The sequence below is a fragment of the Cebus imitator genome, unplaced genomic scaffold (assembly GCF_001604975.1).
Source record: "Cebus imitator isolate Cc_AM_T3 unplaced genomic scaffold, Cebus_imitator-1.0 Scaffold251, whole genome shotgun sequence".
In the NCBI taxonomy this organism is placed as follows: domain Eukaryota; kingdom Metazoa; phylum Chordata; class Mammalia; order Primates; family Cebidae; genus Cebus; species Cebus imitator.
Genome location: NW_016107566.1, coordinates 3,143,484 through 3,153,911, shown reverse-complemented (window position 1 = coordinate 3,153,911; position 10,428 = coordinate 3,143,484). Strand labels below are relative to the sequence as shown.

Below are 10,428 nucleotides of genomic sequence, written 5' to 3'. Positions count from 1 at the left end.
GCTTTTTCCTCTTAATACATTAGGGACTCTTTCCATGTACACAGAGAGTACATCCTTACTTATACTTCAGTGCAAATATACACAAAGTACATTTCAGTACACAGAGAGGTGCTTCATTCTTTAATATAGATATTTATTAGAGTTTGATTGTATGAATTAATCACAATGTATTTAAACAATCTGCATTAATGAAGGATTCCCCCATCCCCCCTTCCCTTCCTCCTTTCCTCCCTTTCCTCTCTCCCTCTCTCCCTCCCTCCCTCCCCTCCTTCCCTCCCTTCTTCCTCCCTCCCTTCTTCCTTCCTTCCTTCCTCCTTCCCTCCGTTCTCTTTCTCTTTTTTCTTTCCTTTCTTCTTTCTTTCTTTCCTTCCTTCCTTCCTTCCTTTCTTTCTTTCTCTCTCTCTCTCTTTCTTTTTTCTTTCCTTCTTTCAACAGGGTCTCCCTCTGTTGCCAGGCTGTAGAGCAATGGCTTGATCATAGTTGATTGCAGCCTCCACCTCCCGGGCCCAAGCGATCCTCCCTCCTCAGCCTCCTGAGTAGCAGGGATTGCAGGTGAGCACCACTATGCCTGGCTAAATTTTTTGTAAAGACAAGATCTCGCCATGTTGCCCAGGCTTCTTTTTTGTAATTATAAACATGGCAATGCTCTGCTTTGTACAGTCTTTGCAAATGCAAGCCCTTAGACAAACAAATTCTTAGAAGTGGAGCTATGAGGTTAAAAAATGGTGAATGCTTTTAATTTAGTACATATTGCCAAACTGCACTCCAAAGAGTTCAGGACAACTTTTGCCAACAAGTGTGAATTAAATTCCTTGTTTTTCTACACTCTTGCCAAAACTGGATATTGTCAATCATTCAACTCAGTCAATTTTATAGGAAAAATGATATTGTATTATTGTTTAAATTTGCATTTCATAGAATATAAATAAGGTTTCTAATATTTTTTCACATTCCTTTGCCCATTTTTCTGTAGGCTTTTGAACCTTTTGATTTGTAAGGGTTCTTGGTATATTGGCTGTCTTATGTAAATATTGCAAATACTCTTTTTTATTTAATTTTTTGTATTTTACTTACTTTCTTTGTCTTTTTTAGAAACAGGGTCTTCCTAGACTGGAGTGCAGTGGTATGATCACAGCTCACTGTAGCCCAGACCTCCAGTCTCAAGCGATTCTTCCTCTTCAACCTCCTGAGTAGCTAGTACTACAGGTACACACCAGTACACCCAGTTAAATTTTGCATTTTTTGTAGATATGGGGTCTCACTATGTTGCCAGGCTGTTCTCAATCTTCTAGACTCAAGTGCTCCTCCCACCTCAGCCTCCTAAAGTACTCAGATGACAAACATGAACCACCACATTCAGACACAAATACTTTTTCTTTACTTGTCTTAATTAATTTTTCAAATATAAATATAGACGGGCTCTATGCTGCCCAGGCTGAAGTGCAGTGACTACAGGTATAATCATGGTTCACTGCAGCCTTGAACTCCTGGCCTCAAGTTATCCTCTTGCTTCAGTATCCTGAATAGCTAGGACTACAGGTATGCACTACCATGCCCGGCTAATTTTTGATCATTTGTTTGTTTTGCAGAGACAGGGTCCCACTATGTTGCCCAGGCTGGTCCTTCACCTCAGGCAATCCTCCCGCCTCAGTCTCCCAAAGTTCTGGCATTGCAGACATGAGCCATCATGCCTTGCCAGCTTATTAATATTTATTTTTACTTCATAAAGGTTTAGAGTTTTCTGTGGTCATGCTTATTATTCTGAAATTTATTCTAAAACTTACTCATCTTTTTTTCTAGAAAGTTATTCATTTTATTTTCTTACATGTAAACATATTTGAACCATCTGAAATTATTTTGGTGTCGAGAGGTGGGAATCCAGTTTCTCTTTGTAAATATTTATTGGATGAATTAATGAGACATTCTGCAGCCCTAAGTAAAGTTGATGGCCTCCTAAGGGATTAGATTAGATGGTTTTACAACAAGTAAAACAATGTTCATAGCAGTGCTATTTGTAATAATATCAAACTAGAAACTTCCCAAATATCCATCAAGGAAGAATGGATTAAAAAACCATGGTACATTCAAGACTAGAATACTATACATCAAAGAAAATGAATACATTACGGCTACACACAACCTGAATGAATCTCACAAACCTCATGTTGAGTTAGACCTATAAGAATAATGTGTGATTCCATTTATGTGAAGTTATGATCAGGCAAATTAATCTCCAGTGATAGAGTTTACCTGGGGGTAGGGTTGCAGGGAATTGAGCCTTCTGTGGGGCCTGAAATGTTTACAGTTGTGGGGAATCAGTTTCACTACCTTCCATGGATATCAAAATCTGCAGATGCTCAAGTCCTGGTATAAAATGGTGCAGTGTTTGCATATAACCTAAGTATATCTTCTAGTATACTTTGAATCATCTCTAGGTTGCATATACAATCATGTGTCAGATAACAACATTTCAGTCCATGCCAGAATGTATATAGGCTGGTGGTCCCATAAGCTTATAATGGAGCCGCCCTATACAGGTGTGCCATCGCTAAAAGTTGATATTTTAAAAGAGAAGGGTCAGGTGCGGTGGCTCACGCCTGTAATCCCAGTACTTTAGGAGGCTGAGGCGGATGGATAACTTGAGGTCAGGAGTTTGAGACCAGCCTGGGCAACATGGTGAAACCTCGTCTCCACTAAAAATACAAAAATTAGCGAGGCATGGTGGCAGGTGCCTGTAATCCCAGCTACTTGGGAGGCTGAGGTGGGAGAATCACTTGAACCCAGGAGGCAGAGGTTGCAGTGAGCTGATATCGTGCCACTGCACTCCGGCCTGAGTGGCACAGCAGGACTCCATCTCAAAAAAAAAAAAAAAGAAAAAAAAGAGAGATGGGGTCCTTTTATGTTGTCTGGACTAGTATAGAACTCCTGGGATCAAGTGATCCTCTCCACTTGGCCTTTCAAAGTGCTGGGATTATAGGCATGAACCACCACAGGCCAGGTGTACCTTTTTTTTTAAATTGTTTATACTGTATTTTTATGATCCTTTTCTGTGTTTAGATTCACAAATAGTGGCCATTGTATTACAGTGGCCTTCAGTACTCAGTATGGTAACGTGCTGAGAGGTTTGGAGCCTGGGAGCAATCAGCTCTATAATTCAGCCCCGGTGTGTGTCTGGCTCCCCATCTGGAGGAAGCCTAAGCAGAGGGAGAGTTCAAGGTGGGATCCTGGACGGGTATGAGAAGGGAGGCAAAAATGGGTAAAATCTGAATAAATTTCACCATAGTAATTTACTGCATTAAAAACCTTAGATAATATGTCACATTATCATTTAGTTACTACAATTGCGCCCATGTTAAGTTTCTTCATTTTTTTTAAGAGACAAAACCTCACTCTGTCACCCAGGCTGGAGTGCAGTGGTGTGATCATAGCTCACTGCTCCCTGGAACTCCTGGGATCAAGCAATCCTCCCACTCAGCCTCCTGACTAGGTGGAACTATAGGAACATGCCACCATGCCTAGCTAATTTCTTATAATTTTCTGTAGAGACAGGGTCTACCCATGTTGCCCAGGCTAGTCTCAAACTCCTGGGCTTAAGTGAACCTGAACCTCCCACCTTCACCTCTCAAATTGCTGGGATTATAGGTGAAGCCACCACAATCGGCCTAAATTTCTTAGTTTTGACAAATGTGCCATGGTAATGCAAAATGTCATTATCAGGAGCGGCTGGATGGAAGGTGTGTAATCTAAAATAGTTTCAAAAGTAAAGATTTATTTTAAAACAGGAAGGTGGATATCCCTCCACAAGTGTAAAGTACAAAATGCAGGCTCACAGTGTTGTCAGAATTCAGAATACTGATTGGGGGGCTGGAGGCACTGGGAGGGGCTGGGCATGGCTGACTTTGTGATCTGGTAGCTGATGTGTTCCATTTGTGAACGTCTTTCGAGCTGCACACTTACCAGGGATATAAGTCGTATAATAAGTTTGATAAAAAAGAAAACAAGGGTGGGAAGCTTGTTTAGGTTGTGGGGCCACAGATGCTCATCCAGCCATGAGCCCTGGCTCAGATGCTTCTAGAAGCCTAGAAAAAACTGAGGACATATTCCAAGTAGTGGTGGCAGAACCAAAGCCCCGAGGTGGGAGCATACTCCTGCATCATGTACCTGGCTGTGAATGGGGTGCCCCGGTCGGAAGCAGTGCTGTGTGCACTGCAGGGTGGCCCAGTCCATATTCACCTCGTGTCTCAGTGCAGTGAAAGCCCTTGCTGTGGTGCAGCAGTGGCTGCAAGGCATTGGGATCTCCCCCAGCTTCTGCAAGGTGAACTGTGACAGAGGCAGAACTCTGCAGTGCCAGGGTTCCCTGCATGGTCATGCTGACTGCACCTGGGAGCGCACCACACCTCTGGTGCCCCTCTCTTACCAGGTCTAAGCCAGGCCCCTCTTGGTCTGAAAATTGTGCCCTGGGAGGGGGATACTGTCCCACAGGTTGGGGCAGAGACACCAGGGCAGGCTGCTGGCTGGTCGGGGCTGCGGGGACACCGTGCTCACCTTTTTCTCTAGTAGCCTTGATGGGGCCAGCTTCCCCATTGAATAGGATTTTCCAAGGTGTCTGGGGCTGGGGGTAGCTAGCAGGGTGCCATCCTGGCTTTTTCCAGGCATGCCAGTCACTGGCCACCAATGGGGGCAGATGCAGGTCCCATGTTCAGCGGGTGTATCTCCCAACCTCCCTCTTAGTCCTGATGTGTTTGCGCAGGGCCTGGTGTCAGGGTCCCCGTGGGCTTCCTGGGCTAGGCCTGTCCCAATGATACCCCTAGCAAGTGGGGACAACAAAAAAGACCAGCTCATGTTGTCCAGCTTTGAGGTCTTGGAAGAAGTGGCTACCAGCATGAGGGTAGGAAGTCAGTTTCCTCCAGTATCCAGAGAGCATATCAGCCAGCCTCGGGGTCAGGAAAGGAGCCCAGCCTTTCCACCAGCCACACAGGCCTGCAGTAGGATGGGACTGGACTGGCCATGTAGGTCACTTGGGCCTAAAGAGGGGAAAAGCAAGACCAGGGGGCAGTGGAGGGAGCATGGGGAAAGCTGGTGGCCTAAGGAGAAGTCACTTCAGAGAAGGGATCTGTATTAGTTGGTTTTCACACTGCTATAAAGAAATACCTGAGACTGGGTAATTTATAAAGAAAAGAGGTTTAATTGACTCATAAGTCACGAAACTTACAGTCATCGCGGAAGGAGAAAGGGAAGCAGGCACCTCCTTCACAAGGCGGCAGGAGGGAGTGAGTGGAGAACGAGGAAGTGCCACACTTGGAAACCAACAGCTCTCCTGAGAACTCACCCACTATCAGGGGGACAGCATGGGGGAAGCTGTCCCCAAATCCAGTCACCTCCCACCAGGTTCTTCCCTTGACACATGAGGATTACAATTCAAAATGAGATTGGAGTGGGGACACAGAGCCAAACCTCTCAGGGTCTCGGTCTGTCTTGCAGCTCCCCTGGGGCTGAGCTGAGGTTCCATAGCACCTGGGGGCTCTGCCCCGTATGCCACCATCTGTTGCTTCCTGTGCTGGTGGCCTGCTTCCTCAAGAGGAGGGTGGATCTGATTCTGCCAGCCCCCCACAGGACCTTGTGGAGCCCTCGCCATCCTTCCACGGTGAGCGCATGAAACTGGGCTCCTTGCCCTTCTTGCTGATTGAGTGACAAGCCTCCAGTCATCCCTAGGTCTTGTTACTGCCCCTGCTTCTAAATGGAGAGCATTTTGCCAAACCATCCTGGGAGAGGCCCTGTTATTTGTTCTATCTTGATAAACCCAGGTTAAGGCATCTTGGCAAGCAGACAAGAGTGGCCCCCAGGAAGGGTGGGTGTAGGGTGCTGGCCTTTGGGCTTACCTGGACCTTGGAGTTACCAGAAAGCAGGGCTGTCAGGGCTAAAGTCAAGAGACGGTAGTTATGCCGGGGAGGGGGGGGGGGCGCAGGGGGTGTGGCTGGCTTTGGTGGGGGCATAAGTGAGAGCCAAGGTTTGTCAGCATGCAGCAGGGGCAGCTGGCACCTGGCCTAAGGGCTGTGGCGCCCAGGGATTTCCCTTAGTTCCTGAATCCAGGGGAACTTCCAGAGCCTGGGTCTGGGGCTGCCTAGGGGTGGAGGTGACGGGAGGCAGGGGGAGGGGCAGGAGAGGAGGCCTTGCATGACAGGGTGAAGGACAGGAAGCCGGCCAGGGAGTAATTTGCAGTGGCTGCTCCCATCCCCACCTCTACCCCCAAACCCACCCCTGCCCCAACCCTGGCACAAGGTGGGCCTGGGCATGTGTCTTCTGCTTTGGCCTCAGCAGATCACAAGATGGAAGCTGGCAGCCTCGTGGGGGAGCCACTTGAGCCAGCAGTGACCTGCAGCTTCAGCTTCCTGGAGCGTGGGATGCCCTCCTGGGAGAACACGGAACACCCCTGACCTTGAGGGAACTGGGAGATGGGGGGACCAAGGTCCTGCAGCCCTGCATGTACCCTGAAAAGTGGCCTAGGAGTCCTGCCTGAACAGTGGAAGGCAGGGAGAGGAAAAGGGAGACAGAAGTGCAGAAGAAGGAGAGAGAAAGAGAGGTGGGGAGAAGAGAGTGAGACAGAGAGAGAGAAAGAGAGATGGGGAGAGAGAGGAGGCTGAGAGGAAGAGGAGGGAAAGAGATAGAGAGAGAGATATAAAAGGCAGAGAGAGACAGAGAGAGAGGTGGATGGGTAGGGTGTTGAGCTCCCTTGATCTAGGGGTGATGGGAGACAGTGACAGATCATCAGGCCTTAGATTCTCATAAGGAGTGGGTGCACAAAACCTTGATCCCTAGCATCCACAGTTCACAATAGGGTTTGTGCTCCAATGAGAATCTATTACCACCGCTGATCTGACAGCAGGCAGGGCTCATGTGGTAATGCAAGGAATGAGGAGGAGCCTTTTTTTTTTTTTTTTTTTTGAGACAGAGTCTTGCTTTGTCGCCAGGCGCCAGGCTGGAGTATGGTGGCACGATCTCGGCTCACTGCAACCTCTGCCTCCCAGGTTCAAGCAATTCGAGGAGGAGCTGTTAATACAGATGAAGCTTTGCTCACTGGCTGGCTGCTCACCTCCTGCTGTGCAGCCTGGTTCCTAATAGGTGGGGACCCTTGATTTACCCAATAAGATACATACATTATTATGTAAATTGAAATTATTCACCCTGCACCACCAAAAATTATCTTGCATAACTACACCCACCAGAAGGTCCCATAACACACTTTGGGAGCTGTAGACAGTAAGTCTGGAGCTCCATTGTGCATTCCATGTTTTCACCATCCGTGGGCTAACAGGCTGTGTTAGTTTGCTAGGGCGGTCTTACAGTACCACAGACAAGTCACCTTCAACAGAATCTTACTGTCTCACAGTACTGGAGGCCGTGAGTCCAAGATCAAGTTGTCAGCAGGTGGATCTCTTCTGAAGGCGGAGCAGGAAGGCTATATTCCAGGCCTGTCTACTGACGTGTGGGTGGCCGTCTTCTCCCTGTGACTCTTCATTAAGGGTGATTCTCGTGAGAGCTCAGCAGATGAGAGCTGGACAGAATGTTTGTAGAATATGGAGGGAGCCAGGCATGTGGTGTCTTATGCCTGGAATCTTAGCACTTTGGGAGGCTGAGGCAGGAGGACTGCTTGAGGCCAAGAGTTCAAGACCAACCTGGCCAATACAGGGAGACCCAGTCTCTATAAAAAAAAATGTATGTGTATATATATATATATATATATTCCATATATATGGAATTTTTTTCAATATATATATATATATATGGAAGGAAAAGTTCATTCTGACAAAGTCTCAGATGGAAATGAAGAACGTTATTGGAAACTGGAGGAAAGGTGACACTTGTCATAAAGTGACAAAGAACTTGGCTGCATTGTGTTCACGTCCAAGTGTTTTCTGGGAGGCAGAACTTGTGAATGATTAAACTGAAATTTGCTAGAAGAAATATCTAAGCAAAATAGTGAAGCAGCAGCTTGACTCTCTTGAATGTGTATAGGAAAATGAAAGAAAAAATGAGTGATTTGGAGACCAAAGGTATCATCAAAAGGGACCCAGAACTTAAAGATTTGGGAAACTTTTAGCCTTCTCAGCCTGTCCATGTTTTAACAAATAAGAAAGTGCCTTTGGGAGAGAACACAAAGGCTGTGGGTTAAGAGACATGGATCAGGGCTGTGCTATTTGCCAGAACAATGAAAGAGAGACCCTGAAGGTGTTCTGTAGATTGCTTGGGCTGCACTTCCATCACAGGCCCATGGTGCCAGAGCATTGAGGGCAGAACGGTTTCCAAGGAAGGCCCTAGGGTGCGCTGGGGACCTTGGGGCTTGCTTCCCAGCAATCATTGAAATCACTGGCCCCCACTTTCTGGTGTGGCACCCCTTGGCTGCCCCCAGTGTTGCTCAATGGGTCCTGGTGCAGTGGAGGATGCGATGTTACCCCTCCAGAAGGCACAGGCAGAAACTACCCTTTGGCAGCATCTACGTGGTGCTAATTCTGCAGGTATGCAGATTTTACTTTTCCCTCATAGAAATGGTGGAGGCAATGAAGACATTAGCAGGGATGAATGTGGAGCTGACGGTTGAAGGACCTTCTATCTGTTGAAATATGAATGTGATTGTAGCTAGAAGAGCCTTTTGAAGAATAATCAGCAGCATTGAACAGAAAGAACAAGGGAAGAGAAGACAAGCTTAAAAATGATTCGGGAATATCAGCAAATGGTGAGATTGTTGTACAATAGTCCCGCCTCATCCGGAGTGTGAGTTACCTATGGTCCAGCACAATAAGGTATTTTGAGAGAAAAAGAGACATTTATATTCATATAACTTTTATTACAGTATGTTATAACTATTCTGTTATTCATCATTTACTGTGCCTAGTTTATAAATTCAACCTTACCATGGGTATGGATGCATAAGACAAAGCATAGTATATAGAGGGTTTGGTATTATCCATGGTTTCAGCACATCCACTTGGGGGGAGGGTCTCCAAATGGATCCCTCTCAGATAAAGCAGAACTACTGTACTTTCAAGAAAAATGATGAGTTTTTTGAAAGAATATGTTAATTTGTCCCCTTCCTCTTTTTATTGACAGACTCCGTTTTTATATCCAATGTTGTGGTTTTAAATCTTTGGGTTTTATACAACAGAAGTTATTTTGAAGAGAGAGGGTTGTTGTTACCTGAATATGTCCCAATTTTTGCCTTTTAATTTTATAGTTTTAGAAAATGTCTCCAAGGAAAGGGAGGCTTATTTCTTTTGAGTGTCTGGCTTATATCTGTCAGTAATTTGGCCATAGCCACTGGCATTTTAGGCCACAGTCTAGTGCACAAATGCTTATATATGTAGTATACATTTTATATCTTAGTAAATTTTTGGTTTTCGCTCATGTCGATTAGGCCACAGAATATTTCCGAGCAGAGGCAAAGAACTTCTTATCCTGGGAGCTCCCAAGGGTGGTGGTCAATTTTGAGCACTGTACAACCAGAGAACAAATTTAATTTTTGTTTTTCTTCTGTTAACTGAAACTCTTCATTGACTACAAAAAATGATGATTAGTTGCAATTTAACATGTATTTGTGTTCCTCTTGTGTGCCACACAATTTGCCTAGGTACTGTGAGTGTAAAGATGAAACATATGATTGCTATTCTTATGGAGGCTCAGTCTAGTTATTTTTTTAAACAGAATGAAACATATCAGAGTGGGACGCTGTAAGGGTAAGAATGATTTAATGATGTTATTTCACATATTGTAACACGCACACACACACACAAAGTGTTTCTTATTATAGCTCTTGTTCATAAAAGTTTGATAGCCATTACTCTAGCGCAGTGGCTTTCAATTGAGGTGATTTTGAACTTCCAGGGGACATTTGACAGTGTCTAGAGATATTTTTGATTGTCACAGCTTGGAAGGTGCTACTGGCATCTAGTGGGGTGGAGAGTGGGCTGCTGCTGACCATTCTACTATGCACAAGACAGTTCCCACAGCAAAGAATGACTCTGCCCACACTGCCAATAGTGCTGCTGTTGAGAAACTGATTCTAGCGGAAGATACAGGCATGTAAACACATGAAAGAGAATAGGGGAGGGAATTAGAGGGAAGGTGGAAAGTGAGCTTGGTAGGGAGAGGAAAAGGGGGGGGGGAAACGCAGTTACTGACTCGCCAGCTCTACAGGTATTGATCGACTTACCACCTATGCAACTTACGACCATTCGGCTTTACGACCACAATCGCTAGCCGCGACTGGTCTGCGTCTGGCAGTGCAAACGTTGCCCAGCTGGGCGTACGACAGTGCGGACCAGCTTCCGGCAGCACTACCATCTCCGCGTGCACCATTTCAACTGTTATCCCAGACTCGGTACAGCAATTTGTGTTTTGTGTCTTGGATATTTTTCATCAAACCCCTCCCAATAA

The 10,428-nt window shown here is 45.9% G+C and overlaps 1 pseudogene; it reads left to right on the top strand.

The window, feature by feature from the left end:
- Nucleotides 1-8,543: 8,543 nt before the first annotated feature.
- LOC108282796 overlaps nt 8,544-10,428 on the top strand; it is a 5,676-nt pseudogene continuing 3,791 nt past the window's right edge.